This window comes from Rhipicephalus microplus, chromosome 7 (assembly GCF_043290135.1).
Source record: "Rhipicephalus microplus isolate Deutch F79 chromosome 7, USDA_Rmic, whole genome shotgun sequence".
Taxonomy (NCBI): domain Eukaryota; kingdom Metazoa; phylum Arthropoda; class Arachnida; order Ixodida; family Ixodidae; genus Rhipicephalus; species Rhipicephalus microplus.
The window spans coordinates 672,774-686,244 of NC_134706.1; positions in this window are offsets into that span (position 1 = coordinate 672,774).

A 13,471-nucleotide genomic window follows, 5' to 3' on the forward strand; every position below is an offset into this window, starting at 1 on the left:
GTACTTTAGGAATTGTTTTTCACACTGGCTCACTACCCTAGAAGGCATTTGATTCTTAGGTGAGTTCAGGCTTTCGTAAGTGCCATTTTTGAGCTGTAGTCTTACACTTCACCTCATTTCGGGAATTTGCTGTATGCTGGAAAACTCTTATCTTTATCATACGAAATTATTGGAATGTATGGGTTGTATGCTTCGAGTTCAGTGTAATGTCAATTACACGCCATTTCGAAGGATACACACTACACATTCTTTATATATGGTGCTGCCAGAACAGCACGAACATCCTTTTATGAGAAGTCATATTTGCTCTTATTACAGGATGAGAGGGTGCCGCTGACGTCCTGCGTAGTCTACCCCCCGGCCCCAGCCTAGAGCAAGCCTACTTCCTGAACCTCCACATGGATGACCGAAAAATCTTCCGTGTCAGTAATGACGAAGAAGGAGTGACAGCACTGATGAGTTGATTTTTTTTTATTTTCAACATTGTCTACGGCCGCAAGGCCTTTAACATCCACCGTGATTGAGCGGCTTTTTCTCGGCGTGAGTTTGGAGTTTATCAAAGAACTTGTTCAGGCAGTACGACGCTGAAAATTTTAGTGTCACAATGCCTGAACAACTTTTTCTAGTGTGGTCATGGTAGATGAACAAACATTGTTATTTGTGTAAGTTATTTTGCTTAAATATAGCTGGACCATTCCATGCCAAACGTCCCAGCCACTTTGGCGACCATCTGAATCGTATTTGAAAAAAAAGTGCTGACTTACTGCATTGAAAACAGTGAACTGCTAGAATATTTCAGCGAGAAAAAAAGTTTTGTTCATGTGGCTGGCTTATAACTTCCTGGCATAATGCCGTCTGTGTGCTGTTTGTGGAAAATTTCGTTTTAAAACTACCGCGTATTTTTTCTAAAGCAAATTCGGTCTACCTGTTAAGTAAATGTGCTTCTGTAAGGTATTTGAAGCTCAATAATAATAGTGCAATTTTTTTGCCACATTCGCTTCCAAGAATAAAGCCAAAATGTGTTATGTTTGCATTTTTTATTGCAATATTGTACTTTATATGAATATCTGAGCAGTGAATACTTACTCCACAGAAGGTATATTATGAGGAAAAAATATCTTTAGACCTCTCAAGCTGCTGAAATATACGAGAAAATATCACGAATTTCACAAAATTGTGATTTTTGTCCGTATTGAGATGCAATTTGCTCCATGTTGTGATACAATGAAAACTCATCATTATACCTAAATTGTAAGAAAATGAAATTTTTTTTGTAATAAAGATCTTATCGCAAAAAGGACAGGAAAGAGCGCTGTCAACTGAATTTTATTGAAGGTGCTACGAGCAAAGTTTTTATACTGAGCACAAGACCAGGGCTCATCTGCAACAACACATGTGTGACCATGACAAAATAATTTTAACCGAGAAAAGAATACTCTTTTTCGGAAAAGATAAGTGAAGGTGTACTGATGCATTGATCCTTGGCCTTCCTGATGAAGAGTTCTAAAATCTCTCATTTTTCTGCTTGCTTTTTTTTTCAAAAACCGTGTTTTATGAAACCTAGGACTACACTTACATTCTTTACGGTGCCCGGCCATGAGACTACTATAGCCCTTCTTAACATTTAAAGCATGCTGTCTTGCTTGATCATTGAAACATTGCCCAGTTTGTCCCATGTTTACTTTTCCACATGTTAGCGGCATCTTATACACATTAGATTGGCATTCAGTAAACCTATTCTAGTGACGAATGGTGCTAGATTGACTATTCCTGTTGCTGTAAGTACATGCACTTTTGAAAGCTTGCAAGGGGTGGAAAACAACAATGTCATATCTGCTGGCTCTTTTCCTAAAATTGTGAGACACCTTATGTACGTAGTACCGTGTGACATGCAAAGGTGATTGGTCATTCTCTTTTTCTTTTGGTCCTGTTTCCTTTAACTTTACTTTCTGCAGGAGGGTTTCGCAAACAAGTGTGATGATGCTGTTGGGGTATTGGCTGGTGCTATCAGCCCAGGAGTGCTAAGAATGTTCTGCCTTTTCATAGTGGGCATTCAAAATTAGTAGAAAGAGGAATTGATACCACATGTACTCAGGCCACCCTTCAGAAGTCATGTTAGCACAAGGGTGAGGTCAGATTTAAAAACCAGATTAAAAGAATAAAAGATGCTGGGTATCCCAACAGAATCATCACACCCGTTTGCAAAACCCTCCTGCAGAAAGTAAAGTTAAAGAAGACAGGACCAACAAAAAACAATGACCAAAACCTTTGCATGTTATACCACATCATGTGTCTCACAATTAAAAAAATAGCCAGCAGATATGATATTAGCGTGTTGTTTTCCACCCCTTGCAAGCTTTCAAAAGTGTGTGTACTAAACAGCAACAGGAATAGTCAATCTTGCCCCATTCGTCACGAGAATAGGTTTACTTAATGCCAATTTAACGTTTGTAGAAGTATTTTTTATCACGTAAACCAATGATCAGTGCATCACTACACGTTCACTTATCCTTTCCGCGAGGGAGTATTCTTTTCACAGTTAAGATTATTTTGTAGTGCTCACACGTGTCGTTGCGCATGAATACGGTTCTTGTACTCCGTACAAAAGCGCTCGTAGCACATTCATTAAATTCAGTTGACAGTCTGTGCTCTTTCCTGTCCTTTCTGTCTCTTCCTAAAGTTGTCGTGCTGTGACTAGCACACAACCACGATGAACCAACTCTCCCAAATTAAGCTCTTGTTACGTAACACGTAGACCGAGTTTCGTATGGAAAGAAGGAGCGGTGCTTTTAAAATAAAATTTTTCACATACAACACCTAGACGGCATTCCAGGAAGTTCAGAGGGCAGCCACGTGACCAAATATTTTTCCTCTCCTAAATATTCCAGAAGTTCACTATTTTCAATGCAGCACGAGTTTTTCGAATACATTTGAGATGGTTGCCAAAATGGCTGGGACATTTCGCATAAAGTGACCCAGCTGTGTCATTAGCCATAATTATGCATTACCTCTTTTGTTTTTTTGTGTGTTTTGACTCAGTTTTGTGTTCGTTTTTAGCTTATTGTGTTTCTGATCATTGTATTGGTTTCTTAAGTATTCGCTAAAGTTATATGTGCTAAAACCCGTATATGTTTGCATGTACATCCTTTCTCATAACCAATTGTTATACATCCAGGAATACAAAACTTAATCCACTGTGATTGTGTACATTTGAAAACACTATCCATATATATTTTGTGTGCATCAGTTCTTGGGAACGATTGTGTACATGAAGGCGTATATAGTGAAATCATGGTGATTGTATATATTTGAAAGAATCATAAGTATATATTTACCTGTATTTCATTCCTATTAACCGATTGTGTACATGAAGGAGTATTAAACTGGAAACCACTGGGATTGTAGATACTTGAAAGAATATAGGGATATATTAGCGTATATTTCATTTGTAGTCTCTATGTACTTGAAGCAGTATACTAAACTGAAACCAGTGTAATTGTATGTTGCAAAGAATTGTCAATGAAGTGAAACTGAATAAATATAATAAACATTTGAGGTGTTGCATGTGTAGTGTACGTATACGTGAACGTATATCTGGTGAAAAAGTTGTGTGGCAGAAGAAAAGTTTATGTTTTATTTGCCTATTAATTAAACGCAACATACAAGGGCAGCAAGGCTTCATTTTCTGTAACGTGCATTATGCATATACTGTGAAGTATATATAGATCCAGCACAAGTTCATACACGATAGTACGCGTTTATATTTTTGCCCAGACGCAATGAATGGAGCTCGACAGGTGGCGCACCATTGATAATCACGACCACTTTCTTCAAGTAGTGTGTAATCAGTGCATGCTGATATCTATTAGTGCAGTCTAAAAGAATACTGGCACCCCTGCAATGGGCACTCAACACCCTTGTGCAGCCTTCTCGCACCCTCCTCAGAGGGTGCTAAAAAAGTGATGGACATCGAAGGCACCCTTCCTTAAGGGTGTTTTTGTAACACCCTACAGTTTTTTACATGTACACCCTATTCTAAGGGTGCATGAAAAAGCACCCTTTTTGGAAGGTGCTGAATTAACACCCTTAGGGTGTCGTCCACGGGACAAGCTCATTTACACCCTTCTGGGTGTAAAAATTTTTACTGTGCAAGGAAGCGCCACCTTCTCGGAGCGTGGTCTCTCGTGCCCACGTGCTTATTAACGCGATAGCGTTAGAGAGCTCGTGTCGCAGAAATTCCGCCGTAGAAGTTGGCACCACTAGTTGTGACCAAAAATTCAAGAAAGAAGCAAATAAAATAAACAATAAATTTTCGGTCCCATTGACGATCGAACCCGGGCCGTTCGTTCTCAAGGCAAGCAAGTGTCCTACCACAAAGCCACGATGTTAATTGCAGCTGCTTCAGGAAAAAAACACTACAAAAATGCCATGTAGTGGAAGGAATCTCCTTAACGCATTTTGTTCTACAGGTGTCACGACAAAGACGAGGCCATTCGGCGATTTGTAGGCGGATTTGGGAGGCCATCAAACTAGGTCAAGAAAGGCCGGGATAGTGCAGTCATCACCGCTAAAAACACACAGGAACTTTCAAACAGCTCTAAAAATGGACAACTATGTCCATCTAGCGGGAAACATATCATGCCTTTTAAGAGCCGTTGATCTAGCAAACAGTAAACGCTAGATAATGTGCCGCCATCTGTGAGGTATTCTGAGACGCTTCATGGCCTCCCGTCCCCATTCAGCGAGGACTGGCAGCAGGTCGACGACCCAAGGCACGTACGCCACTGCAGCCGAAATCGAAACAGTATTCGACCTCCATAACGTCAGGTGGATGGACGTCGCCTCCGGTCACGTGCCTCGCGCACCGCAAACGCTAATTGAGGCTGCCATTATTAGACACCCCGACGTACACTAACGCGAAATTTCTGTTAACACTACCAACAGCGAACCAGAAAGCTCAATACAGAAACGACTAGATGAGTTTGAGTCCTTAATAAGAAAACTACGCCAGGAAAATGACGCTTTCAGAAACGAAATTGGCACCGTAAAGGGGGAGGCTCCTACAGTTTCTTTACCGTCTTCTCTGCCTAAATCCATCAACGGCAACACGGCTGCTAATACCGTCTAGAGCGCGCAAGAAGCTATGGATGTGCAAGATGCGCACCCCGCACCGTCTAAACGTAAAGCGCTAGACCCGGAGCAGGCTGAACTCGTCAAATCACAGAAACGCGAGGAGAAACTCTTCGAGCAAGTCGACAGACTCGACGACAAGGTAGACGCGATAATGGCCAAACAAGTGCAGCAAACCGCGCAACTTAACAATGCAATAGCTCAACAAACCAGCCAAACTGAACAGTTGAGCGTTGTGATATCTCGGTTCACACAGATGCTCGCGACACTGAAAGCACACATGGACGATATCGAAATGCGCCTTCCAGAAGGAATGGGTCACTCCGTGCGGAATACCAGGAAACCTTACTTTAGGCCCTTACCTGACAACAAGGCCCAAAATTACTTGGATGGAAAGTAAAAACACGTACAGTCACCATGGATCCACACGAAACCACACAAACACAACGCTCACGACCGCATAACACACGAAACACGCTCACGATTTGGCAGCGAAACTGCACGCAGTAAAAATATTACACCAAAAAGGGTGTAAATGGCTTGTCTATGGACGACACCCTAAGGACGTTAATTCAGCACCTTCCAAAAAGGTGCTTTCCCATACACCCCTACAATAGGGTGTACATGTAAAAAAACTGTAGGGTGTTACGAAAACATCCTTAAAGAAGGGTGCCTTTAACGTCGTTCACCTTTGAACACCATTCAGGAGTGTGCAAGAAGGGTGCACAAGGGTGTTGAGTGCCCATGGCAGGGGTGCCAGAATTATTTTACAGTGCACTAATAGATATCAGCATGCACTGATTACACAGTACTTGAAAAAAGTAGTTCTGATTGGCGATGGTGTGCCACCTGTCGAGCTTCATTCAATGCGTGTAGGCAAAAATATAAACACGTGTTATCGTGCATGAACTTCTGCCGAATACATATATATACTTCACAGTAGATGCGTAATTCGCGTTACAGAAAACTAAGTCTTGCTACCCTTGCATATTTCATTCATTTATTAAACAAATAAAACTTATTTGGTAGTTGGTGCCGTTCCTGCATGCTTTTTTTTCTGCCACACAATTTTGCCACCAGACGTGTAACATGTTGATCTATTCGTACACCACAGACGCGACACCTCAAATGTTTAATAATAGTTTTTCAATTTCACTTTAATGACAATTCTTTTAAACATACAAATACAGTGGTTTCAGTTTATTATATTCCTTCATGTACACAATCGGTGAATAGAAATTAAATACACGCAAATATATACTGATACTTTTTTCAAACATATACAATCCCCATGATTTCACATCATAGGCCTTCATGTAGACAATCAGTCTCGAGAAGTGATCTACATAAAAATATATACCGCTATTGTTTTCAAATGTATACAATCACAGTGCTTTCAGTTTTGAATTCCTAGATGTATAACCATTGGCTCCGGGAAATGATGTCCACGCAAACATATACGCACTTTTGCAGCCAATACTTTAAAAACCAATGCAATGATCAGAAACAGAATAAGCTAAAAACGAAGATGAAGCTGAGTTAGGAAACACAAAAACAAATAAAGAGGTAATTCATATTCATGGCTAATGCCCCAGCTGGGTCATTTTATGCCGAATGCCCCAACCATTTTGGCAACCATTTCAAATATATTCGAAGTAATTGCGCTGCATTGAAAACAGTGAACGTCTAAAATATTTAGGAGAGGAAAAAATTTCGTCACGTGGCTGCCTTCTGAAGTTCCTGGAATGCCATCAAGGTGTTCGGGAAAATTTTCATTTTAAAAGTACCGCTCCTTCTTTCTATACCAAACTCAGTCTACATGCTAAGAAGTGACAAGTGCTTAATTTAGGCGAGTTGGTTCATCGTGGTTGCGTTCTAGTCACAGTGTGACAACTTCAGGAAGAGACCAAAAGGACAGGACAGAGCGCCGACTGTCAACTGAATTTTATTGAAGGTGCTTTTGTGCCGAGTACAAGAACAGTGCTCATGCGTGACGATACATGTGTGACCATGACAAAATAATCTTAACTGAGAAAAGAAATCTCTCGGAAAGATGAGTGAAAGTGTACTGATGCATTGATTCTTAGCCTTCCTGATAAAAAATGCTTCTAAAAATCTATCTTTTCATTTTTTGTTCTTGTTTTTTTCAAAAACCGTGTTTTATGAAACATAGGACTGCACTTACAGTCTTTTTAGTGTAAGGCCATGAGACTACCATAGCCATCCTTAACATTTACAGCATACTGTCTCGTTCGATCATTGAAGCATTGCCCAGTTTACAGATAGGTCTGCAAAACAATTAAAGAATTTACTGACTTCAATCACGCCTCTATGAATTCAAGGAATTGTGACAATTCAGGAATCAGTACAATTCTGACTACCTCTTAAGGGCATCAAAAATGAACAATTTTCGCCTTCTTCCTACCCTCACATGAAGCTCTGTCCGTGGCATTTAATCCTCATTTGACGCTGTGCTTCCTATTTGCCTGCTTTCTAGACCTAGCGCTGCAAGCGTACATTTCGTGCACCTAGTCTAGCACAGGAATTTGTCATTCATAGTTCAATCATCTTAATTCATTGTAACTTAATGAAATATGTGATAGGTAGTCCAGTTTTTAAAGAATTACATGGCTGCAATAGGCACTGGCTGTCACGTACGAAAGCATTTTTTAAATAAATCTCTTCAAAGCTTGCTTTCAGAAAAAGCACCTGGCATATTTCGACAACGAGGCGCATCCTCTGATGGCAATCAGGAGCACACCATTGGTAGTTATTGTCCACGCGATTTACAAATGTAACTCGTGCCTAAATACTCAGAAACACATGCATGCAAGCAAGAGCGCTCGAACGACACCAACGCGCACGGACGCCGTCTACGTTGCATCAGCCATGTCTTATGCTAGAGCTACCGCACATAGCTGACAAAGTTACGTATACTCTCTCGATTCTGTTAGAACGCCGAACGTCATCGCAGATGTAAGCAAAGCACGAAAACAGCGAACAGAAACGAGGGAACCCCGAGGATGCCGTTTCCGTCGGCCGCTCGCTTCTGCGTCTGGCAACACCGGGCTACTACAAGTGAGGGGCGTCAACATCGCCTACGAATAGCGGCACCAGACTCGAGCGCCTTGGGGCACGCCACCGCAACGACAGTGGTCACGAAAATACCCTTCTTAATGCAGGTTTTCGTCCTGTTGTTCGCACCGTTGCTCCGCCTTGGCTTCCTGGGTAACCACCCGTTCCTTGACTATTGCCAATGCGCGCCCGTCATGATTCAGTCACTGGCCTGGAATGCCTTTTCACAAGAAACCCCGAGGATGCCGTTTCCGTCGGCCGCTCGCTTCTGCGTCTGGCAACACCGGGCTACTACAAGTGAGGGGCGTCAACATCGCCTACAAATAGCGGCACCAGACTCGAGCGCCTTGGGGCACGCCACCGCAACGACAGTGGTCACGAAAATGCCCTTCTTAATGCAGGTCAGTTACCTTCCAAACGCGGCCTGCGTGCGTTCTGGAAATCGCTGTCTTCTTGCGGTGTCGTGCCCCACTTGTGTTATTGGTACATGTAGGTTACTGTGTGAAATGTTGTGGTCTCTTTGTAACAATGCTCAGGCGGTAATTATGCTCCTATTGTTGTCGGGTGACGTCGAGATAAACCCAGGACCTGTTTCACCACCGACAATGGAAACCATTGCAAATGCGATATCCCGCATAGAAGCATCTCAAACCTCGGTCCTGACAGAACTTTCACTAATCCGAACATCCCAGTCTAGCATTGAGGCGCTCGTGACCACCCTCTCGTCTCGTGTTGACACCCTAGAAAAAATTGTGCAGTCGACTCAGTCTAACGAAACAGGTCTAAAGGCAGACGTGAAGGACAGTTTTGCCAAACTTTCTGCGGAAATCGGGGTTCTTACAGATAAGTGTGATGATGCTGAAAATCGCCTACGTCGTTCTAACCTGCTTTTCTGTGGTATCCCAGACACAAAAGGCGAGTCTTGGATTCAGTCCCAGGCAAAAGTGATAAAATTTTGCTCTGAAAATCTCGGTATCTCCATACCAGAAGACGACTTGGAGCGTGCACATCGGCTTGGTCGATACCAGCAAAACAAAAGTAGACCTATCATAGTAAAATATGCAAGATTTAAAGATAAATCAAAAATTCTTGCAGTTGCGTCCAAGCTCAAGGGCACGACTTTTTCAATTCGCGAAGACTACTCAGCTAGAGTTCGACAGGCGCGAAGAAAACTATATGACCATGGCATGCTGAGCGGCAAACCCTTCAAGCTACGCTTTGACAAGTTACTACTTGAAAACAAGCAATTTTCGTACCATGCAGAATCTGATAGCGTTGTTGAATTGCAGTCGTAGCAGTCATTTCTATATCTCAGGCATGCGCGTCGCCCACTTCCCCCCCAACCTTGCCTCGCCCCTATGAATGATCCCGTTTGTCAATGTATGGCAGTCTTAATCGCTAATGTGCGTAGTTACCTGCCTAAGAAAGACGCTGTTGAATCCCTTCTGAATGACAACAACACTGACGTTGCAATATTTACGGAATCTTGGCTTCAGCCGCACATTGCTGACCACGAGCTATTACAAGACAGCCAAGCGTACGCTGTTCACCGGCTTGACAGGGTGGGGCGGAGGGGGGGCGGAATATTGATTTTTGTTAAAGAAAGTGTTCCTTCTTATGTCATCAAAATGAACTGTCAACACGAAATTTTCTGTGTGAACATTTCACTAGCTTCGAAAATGACTGTGATTATTGCTTGTTACCGCGCTCCTAATTGTGATGCCTCCTTCATTTATGAACTAAATACAGTTCTAGTACATCTTTACTCTCGTTTTCCTTTTGCTAATTTCATGCTCTGTGGTGACTTTAATTTTCCAGATATTAACTGGACAAAGTTTGAGTCAGATAACCGCCAGTCCAAAGATTTTCTTGAAATGACCCTGACGTTTAACCTTACTCAGATGGTTAATACACCAACCCATGGGGCAAATATCTTAGACCTCGTACTTGTTTCCAACCCTGATATAGTTAAATCGGTATCATCCGTTGAAGGTCTAAGTGACCACAATTTAGTGCTATTTAACCTAAGCATCCCATGTCCTGTACGACAGCGCTCAATAAAACACATCAGGGATTACAACAAAGCCAATTTCACAAAAATAAACTCAGAATTAAGGGAGTTCCTTGATTACTTCCGTCGGTCTGCTTCACTTCGTTCAGTAGACGATAATTGGCTGTTATTTAAGAATAAGTTAACATCGCTTGTATAGTTACATGTACCCCTTGTACGCATTCGCGGTGACCTGGGAAAACCCTGGTTTTCGAACACACTAAAGAGGTTGTTAGAGAAAAAGCGTCTTTTCCGCGATGCGAAGCAATCGGTAGCTTCCTCAAAGTGGGAAAAGAATTTTACGAGTCTGCGTCAATATACTTCTGCTTTGAGGCAATCCAAAAAGAAGTTCTTCCACCTCGACTTGCAGACCATTATGCGTGTCAACCCTAAAAAATTCTGGAAAATCCTCACACCTAGTAAAAGCTCCAATAACATTTCTTTGAGTTACCCTGATGGTTCCAATGTACCAATTGATGAGCGATCAGATGTAATCAACTCGTACTTTTCATCTGTTTTCACTAATGAACCCACGCTGAACGACTTTGATCCGCCCAGCCTTTCTCTTTCCGATATGCCTCCTATAATCATTACTTCTCAAGGAATCTTGAAGCTCATTGAAAAAATGAAGATTTCTAGTGCCCCAGGACATGATTGTATTACAGCCAAAATACTAAAAGGCACGAAAGTGTTCTCCAGTTCTATATTAGAAATAATTTTCACGCAGTCAATCACTGACAGTTCACTTCCTACGGACTGGAAAATAATAAAGTAGTACCTGTATACAAGTCTGGCAGCTGCTCGGATCCCTCCAACTATCGTCCCATTTCGCTTACAAGAATTGCCTGCAAACTCCTAGAACATATATTATACTCACAAATAGCATGTCATCTAGGCAATCATTCCTTCCTTTTCCCCAATCAACATGGTTTTCGGCCTAACCTATCATGTGACACTCAGCTCTTTGAATTCGTTACTGAGCTTCACTTAAACTTAGACTCATCCTTTCAAACTGACGTCATTTATCTTGATTTTGCGAAAGCTTTTGACTGTGTCCCCCACCAGCGACTTCTGGCCAAGCTCTCATGCCTACAGCTGGACCCCCTAGCGTTGTCATGGATCCGATGCTTCCTGACCAATCGTCTCCAATACACGGTTGTCGGTAATCACTGTTCAACCACTACTAACGTGATTTCTGGAGTACCACAGGGATCCGTTCTTGGTCCTCTGCTCTTTCTCATCTTCATAAACGACCTTCCTAATGGCATTTCATCTTCTATTCGACTTTTTGCAGATGACCGCGTTCTTTATCGTCGCATCGCACACTGAACTGACTATGAAATCATTCAAAGCGACTTACATCAAATCGAATCCTGGTGTTACAATTCATTAATGAAACTCAATATTTCGAAATGTAAAGTTATGCAGATATCCCGTAAGCGCTCCAACAGTAATTACACGTATTCCTTAAACTCAATAGCTTTGTCCCTCGTCGAATCTTATCGTTATCTTGGTGTCACAATGAACAAAAAAGTGCCGCCATATTCATGAAGTGAATGATGATGAGTGGGCGAAGCTCCGGAGGTAAACCTGGTAAACCATGAATTTTCTGTACATTTTGCCCACTCGATTTTATTACATCGCTCCCCCTAGCGTACGTCGCCGCACTAAATCGAACGATTGCCTTCAACCAATGACACGCGCCATATGTGACATCATTCCTATTTTATAAGATCTCGCGTCTTTCATCAACTACAAGTACCGCTTTCTAGTTTATAACATCTTGCATCTTTTCATCATCAGCTACAAGTACCACCATCTAGTAAACACTACAAGAACTAAACGAGAGGTGGCTACATACAGGAGATGGTACCGCCATCTAGTGAACACTGCAAGAAGTAAACTAGAGGTGGCTACATACAAGGGACGCACAGCCCACGCCCTAAGGAGCTTCGCCCCTAAAAATTGACATGGTCCGATCATATCACCAAATTAGCAGCCGACACTACTAAATCACTTGGTTACATCAGACGTTCCCTTTCCTTGTGTCCCTCATCCACGCGAAAACTGGCTTATGAAACATTTATACGAAGTAAGCTTGAATAAGCCTCAGCTATTTGGAGCCCTCATCAAGCATACCTCATTAACACTTTAGAATATATACAGCACCGTGCGGCCAGATTCATCTCTTCTAGGTACGGCCGTGATGAAAGCTTCAGTGCCATAAAGTCATCATTGGGACTCGAGTCATTGTCGTTCCGTCGGAAGAATGCAGGGCTGTGCTTGTTCCATAGGCTTTACTATAACTTCCCACATCTTCACGGTAAACTCTTTATCCCGCCAAGCCGTACATCTCGTCACCTTTTTAACTCGTGCAGCGTCCAGCGTTTGCACGGTTCTACGTCTTCTTTTAATCAATCTTTTTTACCAACAGCCATTGCAGAATGGAACACTTTGCCAGACTGTGTTGTCGTTGAGCGAAACCCTATTGCGTTTGAGCAGTTGCTCACTGATCATCTTACGCTGTAAAATTCTTTTACACTGTTCTTTCTTTTCGCTTTTATATGCCTAATTCTAATTGTAACATTTTTTGTGCTTTTAAATAAGTCTGCATTTCTATGTGTTATGTTTCAGTATTGTGATCCGATATGTTTTGTAACTCTTTATGTAACCTCCCCCCCCCTTATGTAATACCCCGAGAGGGGCATTTAAGGGAAAAATAAATGATGATGAATGATGATGATGATGAAAACAGCGTGATGGCCGCAACAACGCGCCTTCGGAAGTCTACTAGAGCTTTCTCTGTTGCTGGCGACGTGTGTCCTAAATATGATAAAAGACCAACGCGTACGTGTTGGCAGCATCGCGACATACCAGCACTTCAAACAATATAGTCCTTAAGCCAAAAAATGTCATTTTGTACAGTGAGTCTTTGTACGTAAAAATTTTCTTTTTCTTTTTTTTAACGCTTGCGCCTGCAGAAGCACGTTGCACACTCGAGTATTGAGAGAACTGTTACTACTATGTAGCCTGAGGCGCATCTTGAAACGATAATAAGCATTTTCAGCAGTTCAGAGACAATGTGCGATCAGCAACTAATCACTCTTGATAAGTGATCACATCACTCGCTGTATGAGTGATGCAGGCACTTACACAAAAACACGCATAACAATGTGCACTCGTTAAGTGACACCTTTAACTGGGCATCTACAACAG